At 38.2% G+C, this 23,765-nt stretch overlaps 1 protein-coding gene across 6 annotated transcripts in view; it reads right to left on the bottom strand.

Moving 5' to 3' along the window:
• Positions 1 to 23,765, bottom strand: part of dlgap2b (discs, large (Drosophila) homolog-associated protein 2b) — a 92,170-nt gene that overhangs the window by 60,299 nt on the left and 8,106 nt on the right. The window lies entirely within an intron of this gene.

The raw sequence follows: 23,765 nt of genomic DNA, 5'->3' as shown, positions 1-23,765 counted from the left end.
TTATGTGTGTGATTAATATATCTGTGTGTGAACTCTTCATATTTCTTCTCCCAGCTGACTAAACTCTTTTTCCTGGAGTAGTCAGGGCACAAAAACAGGCATCCATGTTTGTTTTCAGTACTCAAACACCCACACCAGGAGTTCAAAAAAACCTAGCTGAAAAATCTATTTTATTGTGAATGTCAGTGTATCCTTAACAAAATGCAAACTAGTTGCCAGGTAACACCAAACATTTCACAGGGAGACAGTTTGCAAGGCGATTTCACAACACTGCATGTATCTGTTGAGCATTCCAACAGATGTGATGAAGTAACAGATGAGTACCACACAAAGTATAACGGAGCACCACAACAATGGGGGATTTTAAAGTCGGTACAGACCAAAATATATCTGGTATGGGGAGCACATGTCCAAATCAGTTATCTCGACAGATTATACCGTTCCTCCTGATAATTAAGCTCTGTGATGCTGTGGTACTCACTGAGCCGTCTGGCACATTAATGAGCCATAAAAACATGCTAAATGTGCCAGAAAAGGTGGCACAGACTTTTATAATTAATCGCACCTCGCCATACGTCACACATATATTAAGTCAAATTGATATCAGAAGAAATTTGAGGCATCAGACTTTGAGCATGCTTCCATTTGTTGAATTTAGCTAGAAGTTGCACCTTTTTTCGTCAAGATCAAACGGCACCTTGGCTGGATCATAAACTTAGGGTTTAACTCTGCAACACGTTACCTCTGCAGGTGAAATAGAACTTATTTTATTTTTTTCTGATGTTACTCTAAAGACTTAAGGTTGAGGATTCAAAAAGTAAAAACCTTGTCAGAGCTGCAGTAGAGATAAAAACACACACATGCCGCTGACCTCGGCTGACAGCTGAGAAGCCCTTCTCATCCCCTGAGAAGCAAAAAATAGATTCTGGGGAAGCTGGGAGACAGCAGCGATGGACACCAACAGTAAACATAGGACCATTAGAACACTGTACAGGTGTTGTCTCTCTTTTTTAAGGTGTGTTTTGTTTTTCTGTGTGTTTGTGGTCTATTGACCAGCTCACTGACAGAAGGAGAAAAGTACTAGGAACTGTTGACACTATTTGTGTGGGCCTGATATATAAATACTGCAATGCCAAGTCTGACTAAATAAATGGTTTGAAACAAAAAAAGGATTTTCCTCCTCTTGATGCACAGCTACATATACTAGACTAAGCATACAATCATCCTAAAGGATAATCTGTTTATTCTAGGGCAGACATATCATTATGAAATTGCAACAATGATAGAGATTGAGATTTATCCACACTTTTCTATTCCTTGAAAAATAAAATGCAGCTCATCATAGCTGTTTAACACAATTTGGAAATTGCTAAAATTTGGACTAGAAGGTCAGAACTCTACAAAACCAGGAAATCAGAAATTGGCCACACATTTCTGAGTGGTACATTAGGTTCAAAGTTAAAACTTGACATAGTCTTCTGCTGGAATTTGTCTTATTCTTAATGTCTCCTGTTGTTTTTTTTTTTTATGGCTGAAACTTTTGTCCCCTATTTTTACATTTCCAAGGTTTCCTCCAGAAAACTTGCTAAGCCCGGTGGTTTGGCGCTACGGCAGTCGTTCATCCAGCGGCACGTCGTGTTTTTAAATGAAAAAAATGTTTAAAGTTGACAGGATATTTGAAAATATCACTTGATAATTATGTGTTATTGAGAGATTGGAAGATTAATACCTGAACACCAACTATAAAGTCTTAAAAATACAAACAAAAAACAAAAAAACTTAAATAAATAAGCAATGCTTAGCCTGGTGGGGACACGTGTAAAGCCTGGTGGCCCGCCAGGCTTATAAAGCACTGGCGGGCCACCCTAACCCTAACCCTGCACTGCAATGTGCTGTCATGAGAGTTAGGGACCACGATGAAATCCAAAGTTACAACTGCCTATCTTAATAGGTCAAACACAAACTATAACCTAATATGTATTATTACGTTCAGTGGAAACACTTTCGCTGAAGCTAACAGCCACAGTCTTACAAAGGAAAACTAATGGTGTGCCTGCAGCTTTGTGTCAGATAGCATTGCACCTGGTATTTCACCTTCCTAAATGACAATATTTTACATATGCACTACTAAAAAAAATCTGTGAATAATTTGAAGTTATATTCCATAAAAATGGTAAATAAGCGATGATCTGTTGTATTAGAAGTCTGGTTCTTTGGAAACAGTGTACCAGAATTGTTCTCTTGTTTTGTTTGCTTGAAGAAATGCCACTTACATGCAGCGCTTTGCTTATAAAACAAATCGAGCTGCAAATGGCACGGTGACTGAGTGCTGGCATTCGTCTGCCTCATGACAATTGCTACTATGTGAAAGGGAAACAAAGAAAAATGCCCTTTACTCTTAACTCTCTCCTGTTTATCCTGGTGGTTTGACTGCCTGTAAATAATCACTAAACAACAACTGTGGCATCATCTAACAAGAAGGCCTCCTTATAATTAAAGCAGAATCAAATGTCAAAGCACTTACAATAATACATAATACAGTAGTGTGGCACCTTTTCAATGATTTGTCATTGTTCTCCAGTAATTAGCTTACTTAACAATATGTGTAATCGTGACCTAATTTTTGTGTTAATAGCCGGATGTTGTGACTGATGGAACTGCAGCAGAATCAAGAGAGAGAAGGGTTTTTATGTTTCTCTATTTTTTTTTTTTTTTTTTTTGCAGAGGCCTAATGTTCTGCCAGCGCTGCTGCAATTCCCTCCAGTCGCAGGTGGATTAGTTCACGTCCCTCTGAACTGCCTGCCTTTGGATATCATTCAATACTTAATTGCACCTCCACTGCATCAACGCTGAATGCGATCAGCTGAACGTCGGCAGATTTAATGTGATGAGAATCCATCAATCAGAGCAATAGTATGTGTCATTTTCATGGCCGTAATAGTGAAAGGATGGTAGCGTTAAAAAAAATTGTGAGAGAAATCCCTCACACTCTACGTCTGTTATCTCCCTTAAATGCAAGATGTCAGTTTGTGATGAATGTCTTCAACTCTGGTTTGTAAGAAAAATAATAAAAAGTGGGAAGCATGGCAGGTTTTCATTTTAGTGTAGAAGGTTACTAAAACTCCCATTCATTTGACATTACCAGACAGCTTTGACATTTCTGCTTTTACAGTAAAAATGTCTAAGTTTGGAACGACTAGTAGAGACCGGCACAACTTTGCCATCAACTGTGCCTTTTCGCCGTTCAAGCGAATCGTCTCCATCTCCTGCCCTCTCGGCTGAAAACTCCCTAATTAGACAGCAACCGTTTCCACCGCCTTTTTTAGCAACAAAAATGTATGATGATGGCCAATCTAGCAGCCAAATTTATGGCAGATGCTGTGCAGGCAAGGCATCACTGACTCATCGGTTTCTCACACAGCTAATGGACAGCTTTCAGAAGGAGTCCATGCCATTCAGTCAGGCACAGCCACCCCTCGTCCCCTCCCACCCCCACCAACAAGGTCATAAGCAGTCTCTCGTTGAGCGCTAACACCAGAGAAGCAGATGGTGGTGAAATCATGGCCCATCATTACTCATCCAGTGTATCAAATGGGTGTCCTTTGTTGGAAAATACTTGTGGGATTCTGCTGCGTGCCATTTTTGTATGATGAAAATCAATAATCATAGTGATGCAACCATTACAAACTACAGATGCACCAAGAAACCACCGGACAACGATAAGAACGCGACAGTTTTCTGAGTGATTGGCCCTGATGGGTGGTTTGTTATTTGTAAATCCAAAAAACCTGTTGTTTTTCTGATCAGCGAACGCAACACTGTCAAAGCTGCCAGGCTGCTCTGCCGACAACACGTCACCGGGATGGTTACTGAGCAAAGACGACGTGGCTATTTTCTGTATCAGTAAGGTACGAGATCTGAGGAAGCCAGGCAGAGTAACATGTTGAGACATTTATATTGTCCAGTGAGGCTGCAAAAGGTGAGAGAGACTGAAACGTGAAAACAAAGTGACTATGTGGAGAATAGTAAAATTTCTGCTGTATCTCTAATTATTAAACTTCTAAAATGTGCTGGGTTAGAACATACATTTCAATGTAAGGCAATGTTTTTGTTTGATATTTTTCCTCAAACATAAATGCTTCAGATGCTGAACAGTCTGATGAAAATAGCACATGTAGTTTTTCAAATAATTTAAATTGAAAATTGACTACAAAGTTCAATTTAGTCTGGATTACAAATGTGTAGAATCTTTTCTGGTTCTTCAGTTCCCTGTGTCTGTTATTTTGTGTTTTCTGCTTTTAATTTTATAGATCTCTTACATATAACAGTTTATGACTTGGTTAAAGTTATAAATTATTTAATTAAAAAATGTTATGGCACATTATGCTGTGCTGCCAGTTTGTTGTTTATGCTGGTCATGGAAAGAGAAGACCTCTGACCTTTTTCCCCACACTAAAGAACAATCTGTCCGTTATCAACATAATGTTCTGACTGTTCTGGTCTAAGGCAGTAAGACTAAACTGAATTTAGATTTGAAGTTTACAAAAGTAATTTTTACAGATTATCTTCATGAAGTATGAAACCATAAGGAAAGACCTTATTGCCAGTGGAAGATTGAGATCATGGCAGAAACAAGTCACCTTATCCGTCACTATTGCACAACATAAGCAACACAACATACTGACCTGTAAGTCAACAGGTTACTGGTGTTCCCTTTCTGGCTGCGGGAATTCGAGTGATTGTAAGACTGAACTTTTTGCTTTTCAAATCATGAATCATAAAATTAAACTTTTTTTATGCACAGAAAGGAAGACGGTAAAGGAAAAACGTCCAAGACAACTTAAATGATAAAGTCTCTAATAATGAGTTTCTGCTTTTGTCTAAGGTAGGAAATGTTTCAGGCTAGTGTATATTTTTTAAAAATCAAAATATATGTGCATGCTGCTTCCAGGAGTTGCCATCATAAAACATTTTTATACAGATGGACATCAGTGGTCTCTGAACACTGGTGATGGAGAGAGCAGATCATGCCTGAGTGTTTTCTCTGCTGTCTCTGCGTATCTAAGCAACAGCAAACCACCTCGATTATTACATCATCTGGCAGAAAGGCCTCCCATCTATTAATCTCAAAGCAGCATTTAGCTGAGTTTAGCGACCAGTGAGCAGAGAGTTAATCACATGTGGAGAGGGAAAGATGGAGGACAAGGCTGCAGCAATGCATCCAACCCAGTGTGCTGTTCGCCTCTTCCAGAGGATTTCGCACTATAGCAAAATTCTATTGATCATTTTTGTAGAAACTTGAAGAGATGAACTCTGTCTTATGTAAATTGTTTGTGACCTCTAATGGAGATGTGTGGCACTGCATCAACAGTCAAATTAATGAAGGGGATTTTATTCTTCTGGAGTGCTTTGATCCCATTGCGCCCCTTAAATTAATTAACATTTCCCTTTAGTTTTTTTAAGTGTGTAAATATCACAGAAGGAAAATGTTATTTAACTACTTATATAATAGGTTGATGTAAAAGCGTATGTATTCCTTGAGATGGCAGATCTAGTTACTTGGTGTGCTTATCTGCATTTGTACATCTTGTTTTCTAAGGTTAAGATATCTGGACCTAATCCAATGCCTGGATTTTTATTTTTTTTATTTTATCAAGCTTACTCTTTTTATGGCATAAATACTAATGCTTTTACGCAGTGTCATGAACATCTAAACAGACGTTTAAACTGCTCAAAAGTAATAAACTATCTTTTTTTTGGTGACCCCGGGACAGGAAGTATCCCATGTTTGGAAACCTCCCATCATCCATCTCTTCTTTCGAATCCTATGTTCTCTCTTTAGTGTCCGTTTGCTTGCCTTGTGCTCTGCAGAATGGGAGCCAGGAAATTGCCGGGCATGCAGCACAGCCCACATCTGATCAATGAGGAATCTATCAAGTGTGATGGGAGCCTAAGCAGTTAGCCTAATCAGGAATTACATTTAGACTCTAATTTTTATTTTATTTTTTTTTACCATTTGATGTGAGGGGTATGCTGTCTGATGTGATAGCCAATAGCATTCGCATCAGATAACACGGGTGATTGTGAACTTACTCATCCTGCTTGAGTAAACCTGTGTAAATTGTGTAATATCAATGTTGGAACACATTTCCAGGCTCCAGTAGCATTAAAAGGCAATGATAGCTTATGTTCTCTACTGCGGGGAAAAGATGAGGAACTTGTACTGTTTCTCAACCATCTCATGAAATTCCAAAACTAATACGTTTAGCAACTGAACTGCTTACATTTTGTATTTTCAAAAAGCTCCTTCAAAGTACATATGTATAGATGGGTATGTACAGGGGCGGATCTAGAAAAGTATTTATTGGGTGGCAAGAGGGGGGCAGACAACTGTTCAACGAGCGGATAGAGCAGAGATTACCCATCAGGGGAATCAACACCAAAAAACAAACATTTCCCACACAAAAAAGTAGCAAAAACACCAAAACAGAACATTCAGTCTGTTACATTATGTTGTCAGGCTTAATGTCTATATTGTCATTATTAATAAGTTTTCGCCTGACTACCGCGGTGGTTGATTAGCTGATTTAAACAGCTGCTCTGCTGATGACTTGGTGGGTGGGTTGACCTGTTTTAGTGCCAACGGAACCTAAACACACCGAACTGCACAGCACATGTTAAGGTTATCAAAGTCAATATGAGGCTAGCAACAGTTAGGCTAGAATACCTGACCCACTGCTCACTTGTTCAATGTTTTTTTTCATCTATTAAATCTGAACTCTTGTTATCTAATTCATAGGGTTGAATTAACCACCAAATATTGCGTCCATTTTTCAGATTCTTTGTGTGACTGTGGTATTTTCTGACCACACATAATGTTGACTCAATGGACAGCAATGGCGCATGTGTGGCTCAAGATAAGTCACGTAATGTCCAGTCCATCAATGCTGCTGCCTCGCGCTCCGTCCTTCTCTCACACTTCCCGCTACTCAGCAGTAGGTGTCAGGTTATGTTGTGTTGCATTCAATGTCGTCGGAAAAAAGAGTTTTGTGCGCTTAATGTCCAATTTCCCATAACTATTTATTGAATTCATAGTCGCCAGCTGGAGTGGCAACAGGGGTGACAAGGCTCTCATTTTAGGTGGCAAATGCCACCCCAAGCCACCCCAGTAGATCTGCCCCTGGATATGTAGACGGCAGAAACTGACAGACGGTCGGATAAATTGAAAAATCATCACTGCAAAGAATTGCTTAGATGCAATGTTTGATGGGCCACTATTTCCAAGGGTCATGCTCTGCATTCCAATAACACAGGTGGCTAGTATGATGGATTTGCCCTGTCCTTGAGCCCGCTTCTGCAAGAGAGTGAAGAGAACAAGGTGACAATGGGGGGGAAAAGGAAAATATTGAGGGTAATGTGATTTCAATTGATATCATTGTTACAATATTTCTTAAATATATTCCAATTGCATGTTTTTTAATAAGTTGCAGCCTTACTAAACTAGTCTCTATGCCCGATCGCATTTTTCTGGAGCAGTAGTCATAAAAGCACAGACAGCAGTGTGACAGAAAATTGTAGTGCGAGAATCTGATCCCAGTTACTCACAAATGTCTTCATAGGGATTCCAAGCCCAATACGGACATCCCTTCTGGGTACCACGTGTGGTTTTAAGTCTTGTGAATGATCTGACACACTTTTTTTTTTTTTTTACCGTCTCCAAAATACACTCACAGGCCACTCAGTAGGAACACCTTGCTAGCTCCCGGGTTTCTTCCTTTACTTCCACATCCTCTACCAATCAGTTACTGAACAGTTAAATCAAAGTATTRGGCGTCTCAGACTTTAAAAACTCAATTGCTCTTCTTTGCATTCGAGCTTTTTGTTCCCACTTTTTTTTTGTTGGTTTATGCTGAACAGCACATTCCAACGCACTTTTCATGCACCTACAGATGAACACCCTCCTGCCAAGTCGATGATGGTCGAAGCTCATACATTTTCTATAGATTTATGGATCCTCTTTTTATTACTGGTTAAATATTTAGTTTGCTCCCTCATCTTTGTCATGGCTGTTGGGTCAAGTTCTTTTTTTAATGTTTAAGTTTACTTATTTCCAAACATGTTTTTGTGTTTTATGAGTATAGATCAATCTGAAAACATGATTCATTTCGCAACAATCTGCCACTAAACGCACGGCTTGTTTTCCAGCATGCCGTTGCAATTACCACACGTATTCTTCACCGGTTCCCACGTGTTTAGCATTTTTAATGCAAGCGTGCTTCAGGAAAAGTATCCTCTGATCATGTTTAGCAAACATAGATGGCAGAGTGGAATGAAAGAAGAATGCAAAGTAAATGGCAAGGCAAACTGTTTTCTGCCATGGAGCATTCAGAGCACGCTCGATGTGCTCGTTCTAATGCAACAAGAGCTCTTGCAACGACAACGGCGTATGAGACAGAAAAAGCTGCTGGTTCATCTGCAAGCCTAGAGGAAGGAGACTTGCTTCTTGGTTTGCTTTCATTCATCAGTGGCCCCATAAACATTTTCTCACTTTGCACATCATTTATATAAACAATTAATTTATCAACCCACTTATATTTCAAGGCACACTCTTGGCATGTTTGGAGTAATGATTGTGTGTGCCATGCCACTTAAATGAAATACCAACAGTAGGGATGTCCGAATCAGCATGTACTGTCCCTGATACTGATCTGAGTCATTTAGGTTTGGGCATTTGCTAATTAAGAGTCCCATTTCAGAACTTAATTAAAAGCAACGGTGGCATGTGTATGTTTGAAATTCCAGCAGCTTTAATTAGTCTTCATTGAATCAATATTACATGGTTGACATTACTGATTGAGACCCAGATATCTTACTCGCCAATGACCTCCCAGATTTACAGTGTCTGCTTTCCATGACAGCAAGGTAATAGTGCTATTATGTCCTAACTATGCATCTTAAACAAAATGAACTCAACAAATTCAGCTAGTCTTTAAAAACCTCATACTTTCTCCCACTGATGGTGCTTTTAAACTGATCAGTCTGTTGAAGTCTTAAGCGAACACTAGCATGTGTTCTTTGGAGTTTGACAAGAAATGTGAATAAGATAGCTGGAACATGTTACGCTGTGGTATTTATTTCAAGACGCAGCATAGAAAAATGCATTTTTCTTGCTTTATATGCTTCACCCTTTTCGTGTAACTTTGTAAACTTTAATGACCAGAGAATTAGCAGTCAGAAGACACAGTGACGGAGAACTGCAACTGCCAGTGTGGCCTCTGTTTCACTGAGAATATCATTGTCAAATATGCATATCTCTTAGATTGTCACGGAAAACCCAGAAGTGTTGGATGAATAAAATAATTTGTAAAGAGCATGATATAGTTCTAAAAACCTAAAATCGCACTAGACATTGAAATGAAAGCTTTAACCAACTAATAACTTGTATTGCTTTATTAAAATGTGCAGCTGAAACTGTTGGTTGTTTTGTTTTTCATGAACTGAACGTGTTGCTTTCTGTACATTTTTCGATCTATTGTCCTCCAAGACGGATCAAATAATATATAAGAACATGTTTCACCATATTTAAGAGTCTGCAGACTGATTCGAAAAGAAAAATCGCACTGATTGAATCAGAAATCTATTCACTTTCCTCCTACTTGCTTGCTTGTTTGCACCAAGCGTCTGAATAATAAATTTAATGCATCAAACAGGCAAATAACTAATGCTGTTAGTCATGTCAGCAAATGATTAGCTCTACTTAGTCACTGCATAATCAGGATCCAAAAATAAGAGCCACAGACTATGAGCAAGATGTCTTCCTCAGACATTTTTCTCTGCTTCTTTTCACTTCCGATAGCTTCTATATGCATCCATCCGTCCATGAGCTTAGCGTTTTCTTACTTACTCATGGAAAGCGGGGATTCTTTATGTTGCACTCAACACATTGGGGCTCACTGATACTCTCACATAGCGTTAATAAGTCAGGAGTTATTCTCTGTCCTAATATCTGTGATCTTTCTTTTCCACAGCGATTTATTTGACTAAAAGCACACAAACAACAAAGTGATGCTGGAATCCATGCCAACCTCTCTTCCAAGTGACATGTTGGCTACAAACGGTTTGCCAAAACTAATTTCACTGTCAAGTGGAAACACTTGCATGTTTTTGTTAAATTTGTTTTGGAGTCACATGCTAAAGACAGTGGCAGACCTCCACCTTTAGCATTTTCAGATTTCTGCTACTTAATTCATGAGTATCTGCACATATAACTGAAGCAAAAATGAATAACGTAACCAGATACATACAAAAAGGAACATTTCTATACTCATTTAGTCCAATATATGAAATCAGTCTTTACGGAAACTTCAATTTTATATTACAATAACGTATGGTTGCTCAGTTTTATTTCTCATATGAATAAACGAATAATTACATTTGCATTATTGTAATAATCAAAGCAGCAGGAAGGTTACATTTTCCTAAACGTTTATACTATGTTATCGTACAGTGGGCATTTCTTGCTGGCCTATGCAGACAGTGAAGTTAGCATGTTTATATGGAAAACATGATACAACATGAACCTCATCAGTATCTGTTTTCATTGCTCAAATTAAAATCATTCTCACTTTTGTGTACGACGTACGTTGCAACTTGCACTTATTCTACAAGTCCTTCATGTGCTTCAAATTACAGAGGTCCCTCAGACGTAAACACTGAGATTTTAAAAGATAATCATTAACATCTCAGTTTACATCCAGTTTTAAACACTTCCTGTCCTGCTGAAGCTCAGTCTATTATGTGTGCACACAAGAAGCAGTGCGACTGTCACACTCAAGTGTGATTTGTCAAAGTCTGACATTCAGCAGAAGCTGTCTCTTCTAAAGACACCAAGAGCGCACTGCAGCGACAGAATATTTTAATAAAGATGCTGCAGAGGAAGATGACACAAGCCCAAACTGGGTGCTCTACACATAGCACTATTTCCCATTATATCCATCTGCAGACGTACTTGTACGCTATTTGCTCTTTTTTCCAGCTCGCCTGGGGCGGTAGTGTTGCTTGTTAAGATGCAATTCTGCAAAAATACCAAGCTGAAAGGGTCCAGGAAAAAAAAAAAGGTACATTTCATAGAAGTTTCATCAAATGCCATTCCTTCAGATCTTTAGCACATTTTTCAAAATATTCTTTTAGCAAATAAATAATATAATTCGATTTCAGGAGAACAAGCAGTGTCGTAGTAGAATTTAGATGCTTTGTTTTGAACTGCGGTTTTCAATTGATAGATGACAGATGCAGACTTTATTACAGTCTCCTCCTCATAAATTTTCATTTCGTCTTTACAAACAACTAATACAATAGAAACAGACCAGAAGACCGCGCACAAAACAAAAGAACCAGACTCGAAGAAAATCACAACTTCCACCATGCACACAGTTTAGGACGAGATGTTCGTTATCAGGAACTTAATTAACAACCCCTTCATGGTTCCTGCAATTTAACAGTCCCTTAAATTTTAACTATGCCACTATATGTTCTCAATATTTCTAAACGGCAGCAAACTATGGTGCTAAATAGATGACTAAGTTATTAAAAAGTAGCAAAAATACTTAAAATGTGTTAGAAATGGTCATATTGATAGCGGTTCGAAGACGGTTTAATAAGTTATCACAATCACATTACTTGTATTTTAGCACTAAATGCCTTAATAGTATAAATAAATGAAAAACATTTTTCAGGATCGTCACAGAGCTCAGACAAGAAAAGGGGGAAATCCCAGACAAGATTTTGTGAAGGTGAAAGCGGCCGAGTTACACGCCCACCGCCTGTGGCTCCCAGTCACAGGTGCATGTTGTGGAAGTACACACAGCGTTGCGATCCATCGTATGTAAATAAAAAAACATGATTCATAAAAGAATAAAGAGGCCTGGAGGGTGTTTGTGTGTGTTTTTGAGAATGAATTAAGTGGGACCCCCTGACTTACTGTAACACTTCAAAATGAAGATTCTGAGGTTTGGGGATCTTGGATCAAAACACACAGAGCATGTTGATTTATGAGTCTTGTGAAAATAGATTTTGTGTCTAAACAGGCTGTGAGAAAGTGGTATAAAGCAGAGACATATTTGCTTTTCTTCATCTCTCGTTCTCATCCTGCAACGTGTTGGCCGGTCTCTGAAGTGCTCAGTGTGAATCTATCTAAACAGGCAATATTTGCTCATGAAATTTGCCAGAATTAAAGCTTAATTTCCTCCCGAGGAGAATGAAAAATGTTTTAAATAAGCTCCTCCGTACCATAACTCCATAAAGATAGAATGCCAACACTTTCACTCTGTCAATGGGTTAATATCAGGAACCTTTAGACGAGATTCAGCATTTTCCATAATTAGTTTTGAATTAAACTGTCACACCCAGCAGGCGGTCGGACTTTGTTGTCTGTCTCCTCACCTCAGCATCCTGACACATCGGAGCGTGCAGCCAAAATCTTTAAGGCTCATTTTTCTGAGCTGACAAGCAGATTCTGTTAAGTGCTGTGCAATTAAATGAGTAGCGATTAATATGTTTCCTTAAAGGTCTTATAATATGGCGTCGTACTTGGTTCATGGCTCATGAATAGAAGAAAAAAGTCCAGATTTTGAGGGACGTAGAAGATGGGAGGCTAATAAAAAGGAATTGCAATTTTGTCCCAAATTTCTATAACATGTATCCATCTGTTTACCCCATCTTGTGTCCATGTCTTCTTTTTCCATTGAATATAATAATTTATTACGTTCTGACCAGATTCTGATCCGTGACTTACATTTACATAAACAATGTACAAACTGTCAAGTAAAGTGGTGGTACCATTATGCTAAGGGTTTGTTTAGTCAGCAATATTTGAACACTGCAAAGTGAATAAAATGAAGTAATATCTCCAAATCCTGCAATTTTCCGACAAATTATGGCTTTCCAACATAAATAAATCATCAAAACTGGCTTCAGAAAGGATAGAAGTTAAAGTTAAACTTCTCGAATGACTCCATCAAAACTCCAGTGTGAACTATTTTTAGTCTGTCCTGTGCCTATTTGAGGAATTAATGAGTAAGATGCAGAGTGGCCAGGAAACGAGCCAGTTTAAATGAAATGTAACATTTCTCATAATAAGATCTGTCAATCATCAAGTCAGAATTATGCCAGAGCTTTTATAACAGCCACAAAAAGTGTGTGGTTTCTTTGAAACTTGCTCAATTACAGCAGTGTTTCAGTGTCGGCCTAATTTTGACCCTGTTCAGATTATAGAAAACTACACATTCCAAATGATTGATTTTAAAGACTTTGTGTATATTTGTATCAGAAAATTTAAAAGCATAATGCTATACAAATGTCTTCAGTCAGTTTTAGTTTCTTCACTTTGTTTTTACAAGGTCAGGATTTCTTTCAATTGTCTAAATCAGTTTCTTTGTATTTGTGTCGTTCACTTATTTTTTAGTCCAAAGCTAGGCCATTTTTAGAGGATTGTGGTGAAGTGCTGATTAAAAAGATCAAAGATAAGATCTAAATTATTACATTAGCCACATATTTTGCTGACATGGTTTGAAAGAGCTCTGAGTGGACAAACTGGAATACAGCGGATAACCAGCTCACACATTCAGAGCTCAGATTCCACATCAGGTTTGTATTCATGTTTGTAAAATCTGCAGTAAACATAGATTTAAATTACATTTTAAAAAATATGAGCCAGCAGAGTCTGAGACTCAAGTCAAACCATTTTAAATGGATAATGGAGAGTTTCCAGAAAGGAAGCCTTTTAAGTGTTATGCCAGAGTGACATAACACTTTGAAGATGTTTGAGTTGAAACAGAATCTAAAAAAACGGTTTACACTTTGTGAAACTGTAACTTGGCGTCTGTCAAATGTCAAACCAGAAGGCCTTTCACAGGTGGTCTGAGTTCATATCTTTAAGACGCTTCTTTTGCAATCTCTAGTTGTTTACCCATGTTCTTCAGAATATGAGCTTCCACCAATTCAATACCATCCAATGCTTCTGTTTTCTCCTGCTCGTTGCTACCAGCCTTCCCCCTGTTTGGCCTGACCGGATGCTGCTTTTACACATTAGGATTAGCGCCTTGAATTGCCTGTGTGGACAAGAACCACCTGGCAGACGCGGGCGCCCTGTGTGAGTCAGAGCACTCTGGTCATTAACACGCAGCAGGTAGCATGCACTGGCAAAGGATCAAGTCTGAGGGGTAAGGGTATTCTTAATGTCTAAACACACACACAAACACACATACAGCATTTCTCCTGCAGTGACTTGCACTGATCCTATAAATGCTCCCCAGAGTGTGAGACTGAGACGACTGCTGCCAATCTTTTAAGCATATTTTATTAGCTGCACAGAGAGCGGTTCATTGTATATTGACAGTAGTAAAAAAAACAAACCAAAAAAAAAACATGGCAATCAAACTGAAACTAGATTTATTTTTTATGCAGCGGATCTCTTTTCCTTACTGGAAAAAAAGGAAAATATAGAGGTATATTTTTTTGTAACCGTTATTAATGTAAAATCTACAACAACAAAAAGAAAAAAACGTACAAAAGACCAGGAAGTAGCCAAAACTGTTACTGTAGTGATGTCAAATAATATCAATATCCCTTTAAAATTACAGGTAAAAAGTTCAAATTGCCCCAAAAAGACCTATTTCCTGTTGAGTATCCTCCAAAAAGAGCTTTTGTTCAACTTGCAGAGTTTTACCTGTCTACCAGTTTTCATAGCTCGACTTGAAACCAGCCTGCATTTTAAGGGACTCACAGGAGACTTTTTACAACTTTTCTGCACAACCTTTGACTTTGTGCAAACGATGGATGGATGACGCTGCCAGATACTATCAATAGTTTTAAGAATTAACTTTCAAACTCAGAAAATCATCGTATTAACAAAAAATGTTACAGTAATAAATAAAAAAACATTATATTTGGTACAAGGATTGTCCTGGCCAGGCTGCAGCAGGCACTTTCTGTTCAGGTCTCCACTAAAACAGCCTGTCACAGCAAAAAGATTCTTTTCACAGCTATTTTGGACACGCCGCGTCCCTGTGGTGGCCTCTTTTGTCTGGCAGAAATCTCTTGTCACCTTTGTCACCTTTCCAAGCAACTGCTGTTGGATTTTGTTTCTGATTTCACAGCCCAGAGTGGTTACTTTATCAAAAAAATAACACATCTACAAAGGTATTTACAGCATTGAGGTTTAGAGTATTTTTAACCTAAAACTGCCTCGACACTGCAATTCATTTACAGCTATTAAAATGGTTATTTAAAGTGTTTTTTTTACTAATTTAAGTAAAGATAATTAACTAGGAAATAGTGCATGAAAAAAATAGATGTAAACATGGGAATGTAAATTAGTGAAATTAGGTATAATTAGGCATAACTCAGATTGCTTAGTGCTTTACAGATAACTCTTGGTGTGGAATGAGCATTAACCATTACTAATGTGATTCATGTGCAAAGAGCTGCATTTATACTATTATAGTAAATACAAAGGCGCTGGATTTCATTTAGGGGTAACAGAAAATGAATGAGTACCCATCATAATTTTCATATTTTCACCTGTAAAAAGTATTGAAATCATAAAAACATGTTATCTCTTCCATTTCTCTTCACAGTGGTGCAGTAGTAGTACAGACTCCTGCCTATTGGTGGATTCGAAATTATTCCAGAAAAGCCTGCCCACTTATTTTTTTTTAATAGAGCATATCAAAAATATTTGGCACCGATTGGCTGAACCCCCAAGAGCATAGATAAGAATTATAAATTGTAAATATTAGCTTCTGCGGCAGTGCGAAGATGGTTTCCACGGTGCGCATTAATGCATATGAAGGTATTTGTGGTGTGAAGCATAAAAATATGTAGCGTTTTTAGAGCAGATTTTAGAAATTCTTGGACTTTAACTATTCACAGGCATATGTGTATCCCAAGGATCCAAGGATCACATGCAATCCCATTTAAACTCACTGAAGTTTGTGGTTGAGGTGTAAAAGGTAAACAAAGAAAAAGTTTAACAGATATGAATACTTGATAAGGGGATCAAAAACTAAGAAAAAGCAGAAGACTACAACATGTAGCATTTAGAACTGATGATTAATTTCCTGAGTAATTATATAGTTTCTTTTTATCGTCTGTTTCTTGTTTCTTTGTCTCCATCTTACTAAATTTTTTCTTTCACTGACTCTGATTAACCTAAGTATCTGATGCTCACACACACACACGCGCATACACACATCAGTTTCTTAATTTATCCTCTGTAATTCACTCCACTCATTCCGCATTTGCCACAGTAGAGCTTCAGGATTAGCCACCAGCAGAAATAACACAAGCAGGCTGTGCGACACACACCGACAAACACCATCATACTGTGTATTCACAACACAATCACTTAACACTACAACAATTGCACCACCAACATCAGTCAATGACTCCCAAAGTATCGGTACACCCGTTAACACACTGTTAATCCTCCTTTACACACACAGGCACGCTCTGGCCCAGATCCATCTCATGAAGAAACACTGTTTGGAGGAATGTACAGCAGAAAAGAAAGGGGGTGGGAGGAGGGTAGGGGGCAGCTACACCTCCTCAGTATCTCCATGGAAACAAGCTGGAGAGCAGCATATCCCGCTCAGCGTACTGTCAGAGACTAAAGGATGAATCCAGTCCTCATTAGAGAAGCCAAATCACACCACACACACACACACAAGGCGACTGATTCTATTATTAATTGCAACACCATTCTCAGTCCCAAAACATGCACAAAACACACCTGGACGAGGGATTTCCTGAAGTTTAAAGGGCAACGCAATCAAGATGACATATTGGACATCAAACAATGATTTCTTTCATCCTGCTGTTCAGTTTGTACTGTACGATTCTTATCTCATCGGTGTTTGATTTACCTTTGTCTACTTTCTACACAAGCAGAACCGGACTTGCAAAGGGATCAGATCCAGACAGAAAAGAGGAGGGGGTTTCTGTTCCAGTAAACTGTAAAATGTTCTCTCAACATTGTCTCAACAGTCACAAGCCTGAGTGTAGGTGAAATGGCATTAATGCTTGGTGTAAAAACCAAATTTGAGCCGCAGAACCTCAACGAGTTTTATTTTTTGCATGTAAGGTGGTGTAAACGATTCGGGCTAGGACTAATCTCTGGGTGGTCCCACACGTTATGGTCAACATTTGTTATTTTGTAATAGATCACATTTTTGCTACTGTAAAAATTTGCAAAGAGAGGAAGAGTTTGCTCGTGTTCCTGTACGGTAGTGTTTCTCTCTGATGCCCATATCTAGCTCACTCCTCTAAACGCACTCTTTGTTCACTCTTGTACTCACTCATACACCCCCACACAGCTTCACTTGCTACCAAAAATGGTGCTATACTTGGAAGGATTGAAGCACAGAGCAGGAATTCTGGTTATTTCCATCCAGGTTCTTACTGTTTGCCTACAGGACAAAATTCGGATGTCAGATTTGGAAAGGTGATGAAAGAGCAGAGATTATATTAATATCATTTTAGGGGGAAAATGGTACATACAGCTGCAAATTCATATAAAAATACTCCACATAGAACAAGTGGGAAATCACTAAAGGAGAAAAGAAAATGATAAACGTTTTAGGTTTTTACCTAGTGTCAAAAAAGAAAACTAAAAAATGATGAGTGAATATGAACCAACAGCCAAAAAGGTTCATTATTAAGGCGTCGCTTCATGATGCGCTTCCCAAAAGAGAGGTGAGAACATTTTCAGTACTGGGAACCAGATGACAACGAATCAGGAACAATTGCTAGTGGTTAACTCTGAGATTTCCCTTTTAATTTTTGTTTCTGTTTTCCAGTTTCAAGATCACAAACCAGTCTAAACAGGCTGACTACAATTACCAAAACAAGTAATAATAATAATCTATTACCTTCAAAGCCATAGCAAGATGTTTAGTAAAGTTTATAATACTTTGTAGGGTATATAATGTGAAATAAGTAGATTTATATGAAAGCAATTATACTGGTAACTTTACTAAATTTAGCTAGACTTTATTCTTCATTTTTTCTCATGTTTGCAGGGATATTGGTTAATTTGGTTGCTTAAAAAAACAGTTTGATCACCTTTTACATTTTATTTTAAATGTGTAAATACTGTAAAACCATGATAAATTTACTTTAGGTTTTCATACTGAGTCTGTCATACCAATTCATGCTTATTTCTGCCAGTCTTTTTGTCCTTTTTTTTAATTTTAATGTACAAAATTAGAAAATGTTCTTTAAAAAAAAGAACAAATCAAGATGGTGGTAAATGGAATACTGAGGCAAAGCTTATGAGAAGCACTGCTCCAAGGTACTTTCTGTTTGCGCTTCTCTAATTATAAGTTGCTAAGTTGAGATGCTCCTTGTGTCTCTTAAAGCTTTGTGATCTGATGTGATGCAAGCTGAAAGTTGATAAACTGAGATGCTGCAAAAATAATTAATAGGTGGCACAGCCGTGATGGAAGACAACAGACAGGACAGAGAAATGATGTGAAACTACAACACACACACACACACGCACGCACACACACACGATCCTTCATGAAGAGGAAAGTTAATTGTGGAATCCCAGGGAGGTGTTGCTACTTGACACGTCTGTCATCATTGCTGTCTCATGTTGCAGCTTCAGGAAATTTCAACTACTTAGTTTTTTTTAATGCAATCCCGTAAAAGAAGATGAAAAGAAAAGAAAACCTAGCTATCCATGCTCAATTTAACTGATTTGTGCTTGCAGATCGGAATTAATGCCATCTGCAGATACTTCAGACTACATTCAGTTATAGCCAGCTTGGACCGAGATGCAAAGAGGAAATTGCACAAACTAGAAAACATCAGCGTTACTCAACAGAATATAAAGAAGAACTGGGCCCGGATATCCCACTTTTACTTCCAATGCATCTCCAGATCAGGAGGCACCCAGAGGAGTGAGACAACATAAAAGCCAAGTTTAAAATAAGTGTGTGGTCACCAGTATTCTGCAGCTTAGCAGAATTATCTCGCATTTTTATGAATTGTCCTGCTCTGCAGAAGGTAATGAATCAGCCTGTTAGATAACAGGAAGTTAATTCTTCCTTCCTGACCTCCAAACCTCAGCAGAAAAGCAAAGATTCAATTAGCAGTCAGAGGCAGCGCGGCTTAATCCTAAAACAAATCATACGCCATAAGTAGACAAACGGGGAACAGAACCAGATTAGCCATTTCATAAACACCTCTGCTAATTCATGAAGAAAGGATTTAAACAGCAACAATGACATTTGCAAACTTTTGGGTCTGTTTATAAGGTCAAACTCTGATTTAGTTATTTTCAACAAAAAAAAGAAGCAAATTATGGGTTATTTTAAATAAGTGAGTCAGAATCTAAACTTTTAAGCTAAGTGACCAAACCAGGCAGTTAAAAGATGCAAAATGTTATGAATTACAAAATGTAATCCTACCTTCCAAAACCAACATTTTAATGAAGTGCAGTGGACAAAGAAAGTGTTCGGATGAAATGTGTTACTGGAGTAAGAGAAAGCAAAGAAGTAATTCTGCTATGAACGAGCTACAGGGTAGTTTAGCTGAAAAAACGGCTTGTGTTGGTGACTCTGCTTTATGTATGAGTAGATGGACAGCTGGACATGAAAGGGACTCTTTGGAAACAAACGGCAAAAACATGTTTAAACCTTAGTGCCATCGTTTGGAGACGAAACTACCTGATAGAAAAGATTTAGTCAGCCTGGAGACAGAAACTACAGGAGACCTGCTTCCACAGGGAGGGAAACGCACAAGAAATTAGTCATTGGTTGGTTTAAGCAGCTCTGCTTTCTGAACTGCATAAACTTTCCATCATACTTCCTTGTAATTAGATGTCAGAAAAAGTGCTGAGCGATATCTCTGCCTGTATGGAGAACAGAGTAAAAAAGCAAACTCCTACCACAGCTGTTGCTGCACACTGCCTGTCAGTGAAGGGGAGCGGATTCGGTTTTCCCTCACTTATACAAGAAATGCATTGCTTTGGAAATATAAGACCAGGAAACTTACTAGAGGGGAATATTTTAAGCAGCGTCTACTTGAGCAGCCGGGCTAATTAACCAGCTCACATCAGCCGGTTATAGAAAAGCAGATCAATAAAAATGTATGATATTCTGTGCACTAAGCAGTTAAAAATAACTACTTATACTATTACTACATTTGTAGCTGTTAATTTTTTTTTCTTTAAATCTAGGCATCAAAATTCAGAAAGTGATTAAATGCCATCTACATTAAAAGTGTAACCACATTTTTCAATATATTATTTTAACAGTAGGAATAATTCATACCCTTTGTTTTTGAAGAAAAAAAAAAGTAAGATCATCTTAAAAGTTTTTGTTTTGAATTATGTTAATAGTGGGATACAGTGAAACTGTGGTAAATTAGCAAGAAATGAAATGCTCTTCTAGGGAGCTTACATTTACAGCCTAATAAGGTAAACATTAAACTGAATGTGTGGGTATAAACAAAATATCAAGAGTCATGGTAGAAATCCACGGCATGCTGTCAACTCAACGTCCAAGTTAGCTATTAATAGCTCTCAACAGAAGATTTTAATGAATTTGATTACCCCTTCAAGACCTAAGCATTTTTATTTCTGCTTAATTCTTAGAGTGGTCCGGTGACTGTCTCCAGCGGACTGTGGGTTCACTCTGTGCAGGTTGCCAGTCCATCAAACAGAACCGTACATGACAAACGACCATGCATGCATGCAGTATTAATTAAAAACAAAAAATAAGAAAGAAAACATGCAAACTAACTAAAATCATGGCAAAGAAAATTTCTAACTTTTGTCATGCAGCATGTACGCTTTTTGCATAAATCCTGTTTAGGTTTTTTTTTATATATTTGAGTCTAATGAAAAGTCTAATGGACTAAAGTGGGTTCAAATGAAGGGCTGCACAGTGGAGCAGTTAGTTGAACTGTTGCCTTGCAGTAAAAAGGTCCTGGTTCTCATTTCAATTTGAGGTTTTTCTGCACAGAGTTTAAATGTTCATGTTTTTGGGTTGTCTGTCGGCCACAGACAATGGATGGATAGTTTCAAATAGAAAACATTCATTTGTTTCTGCATCTTGCAAAGTGAAACATTAATTCAATTTCAAGTAGCTTTTTTTTTAATGAAAGCTGATGGCCTCAACAAGGTGTTTTTATATAGCTTTATATTTCAGTTGACTAATACGCAAGACAATTTTGTTAACTCAAGGTAGAATGACAACTGCTGACCAAACTTTGACTAAAACCAAATGAAAATGTGGTGTGAAAATGGAGGCTCCTTGCATGCTCTCAGACCTCAGGGCATTTTAGTGTCTCCAGATAACCTAAAATGCAAGTTTTTAGACCGTGGGAGGAAGCTGAAGTACCCTGAGAAAACCCACACATGTCCAGTTTGAGCATGAAACAACCGCACTAATGTGTTTTCCATTTTCTGAAAAATAGATTTCATTATTTTCTGTATTTTCCACCAATTTTTCCTCATGTAGTAAAGATTTGGGGAGAATTAAGCTGAATAAGGCATGTACATGTTTTTCGGCTTCTACACAACCTGCAAATTACATCTCATCAGGCGTTATTTAAGACCCACTGCAGAACTGATCATATTAAGTGACTTTTATGATTGAAAAGAACGTCAGGGAAGGCTATTCTTCCATGGGCAATTTCTAATTATTAAGCCCTCTTTTGAAAAAAATCTTTGGCCACCCCCAAGCTAAATTGTTGGTATTTCATTTTCTGCCATCATACATACAGGAAACATGCATAAGGGCAGGCAGATTGCCATGTTTCCAGATTTCCATACAGCAGTAAAAAAGGTTCAACTCTTACATGTATATTTTGTTAGAAATCTATTTCATCCCAGAGTAAAACAATCCATCTTAAACTGCTGTTACTTCTTTGTTTTTGAAATATATGACGGTGAATCTAAAATGATTTTTAAGTGAGTTTGAACATGAACTAATGGAGCCAATTGTATGGAACGTCAAATCCATGTATGGTTATAAAGTAGGCGTGTAATTTATGATGCAGCTCTTTCCTGTTTGTTGTGTGTTTAATAAAACGAAAGCAGTAAAATTCACAGAATCCACCAATGCAATTTTTGTTGTGGGTTAAGTAACTACATCCTGAATTAACTTGAAGACAGGGCCACGTCCCGTTTACGATTTCAAAAATTTAAATGGCAATTTTTGAAATGGTGTCTGCTTTATGCAAACAGAGCGTCTGCATGAAGCAGCATGAGATAACTGGTTACTGCTGCAACATTCGCATAGCACTTTTACAGGAGTGGAGCATATTTGAGATATGCTGCATTGTGGCATCTCTAAATTGGAATGATTATGTCATGTAACGTCCAAACCAGCTTGAGATCCTTTATAAGATATGTGAGGAATGATTTAAAGATTGGAATCGTCATAGAAACACCATAGAAATGCAAGACAGATACGTAATAATGTGATGGAGGAGCTAGATTGTTTAACCAGTTTAATTTTGCTTACTTAGCTTGTTTTTTTTTGGTTATACAAATTTTGCACTGTATGCCAATGTTGCAATCAGAAAAAAGTAACTTTTTCTGCATTTGACATCCGAACATAAGAAACTCATTTTTAAATTTGATCAAATACTGATAAAGTCAAAAGAGATCTGAAGTTAAAGAGGTGTTTTCCCATCATGCATCTGTCCACTTATTTGCTACGCCTGCTCAGGGTTGTGAGGAAGGAGGAGGAAAACCTCCAGCAGTCAATGAACAAGAGGCGGGAGACACCTTGGACAGATCAGGTGTCAAAATATTCTTTTCACAATCACATTTGCACGTAGAAATCAGTCAGTCATATCGATGAAAAAAAATGTAAAAACACTTTTCCCATGGAAATGCGGGCTGTACCCTCGCAGGGCTGCCGACCGAGCTTCCCTCTCTCATTCCAGCTAAGTGAAGCATTTCAGAACAGTGGCGTATCTGCTGGAGAATCAAAGACAGAAAAAGCCGCCAGGGAGCCACRAAGAGCTGCGACTCTGCTCCTTTGAGATCCTCCCCTGCATCCCAATGCCTCGCATGACAAACGACCAGGCAGACACCTTGCTGCACAGGAAGAGCCAGCCCGACTCAGTCTGCGCAGCTGTGTGACCATGTCTGTGCGCCTACATGTAGGCTGGAGTTCCAGCCAGGGACAGTGTGTTGAACTGCAAACGCAAGTTCTTCGTCCTCTGCTCGACCTGAGCAGTTTGAGTCATTTCGTCCAAGCAAACAGCAGAAATGCAAGATGTGGAAATCGCTGCAGCACTGGCTAGTCCTTATGTCTAATTATGTCATTATAAGGAGTGTGTGTTTGGAGGATGAAGGTAAGAAACCCCTCATTAGAGTCACTTACAGGTTGAGCGTACGTACAGTCAGTGATTGAAATGCTCGCAGCTTTTGCCCGGTAGGTTTCTGCAAATCAAAGAGCGATGGAATAAGTTGTTCTGCACCCTCCCGTCACCCTGCTTTTCCTAGCTCTTCCCACTTTTGAATCTGAGATTTCTCAGCCTTAGATCAGCATGCATGAACAAAATTTGACCAGCTTTTTTTTATTTGCCTTCCTTCCTTGAGCCAAACTGAATTCATAAAAACGATTACATAACAACAAAAGAAGACACAGTGTCCGGTGATTTGAAGGCAACCATTCTGTCGACTTGTAAGGCAAATAAGAAGATCAATGGGAAGCTTTCTGGCCACTATGTCAAGATATATA

Source organism: Poecilia reticulata, linkage group LG21, assembly GCF_000633615.1.
Source record: "Poecilia reticulata strain Guanapo linkage group LG21, Guppy_female_1.0+MT, whole genome shotgun sequence".
Lineage (NCBI taxonomy): Eukaryota > Metazoa > Chordata > Actinopteri > Cyprinodontiformes > Poeciliidae > Poecilia > Poecilia reticulata.
This window is presented reverse-complemented; position numbering and strand designations above follow the sequence as displayed.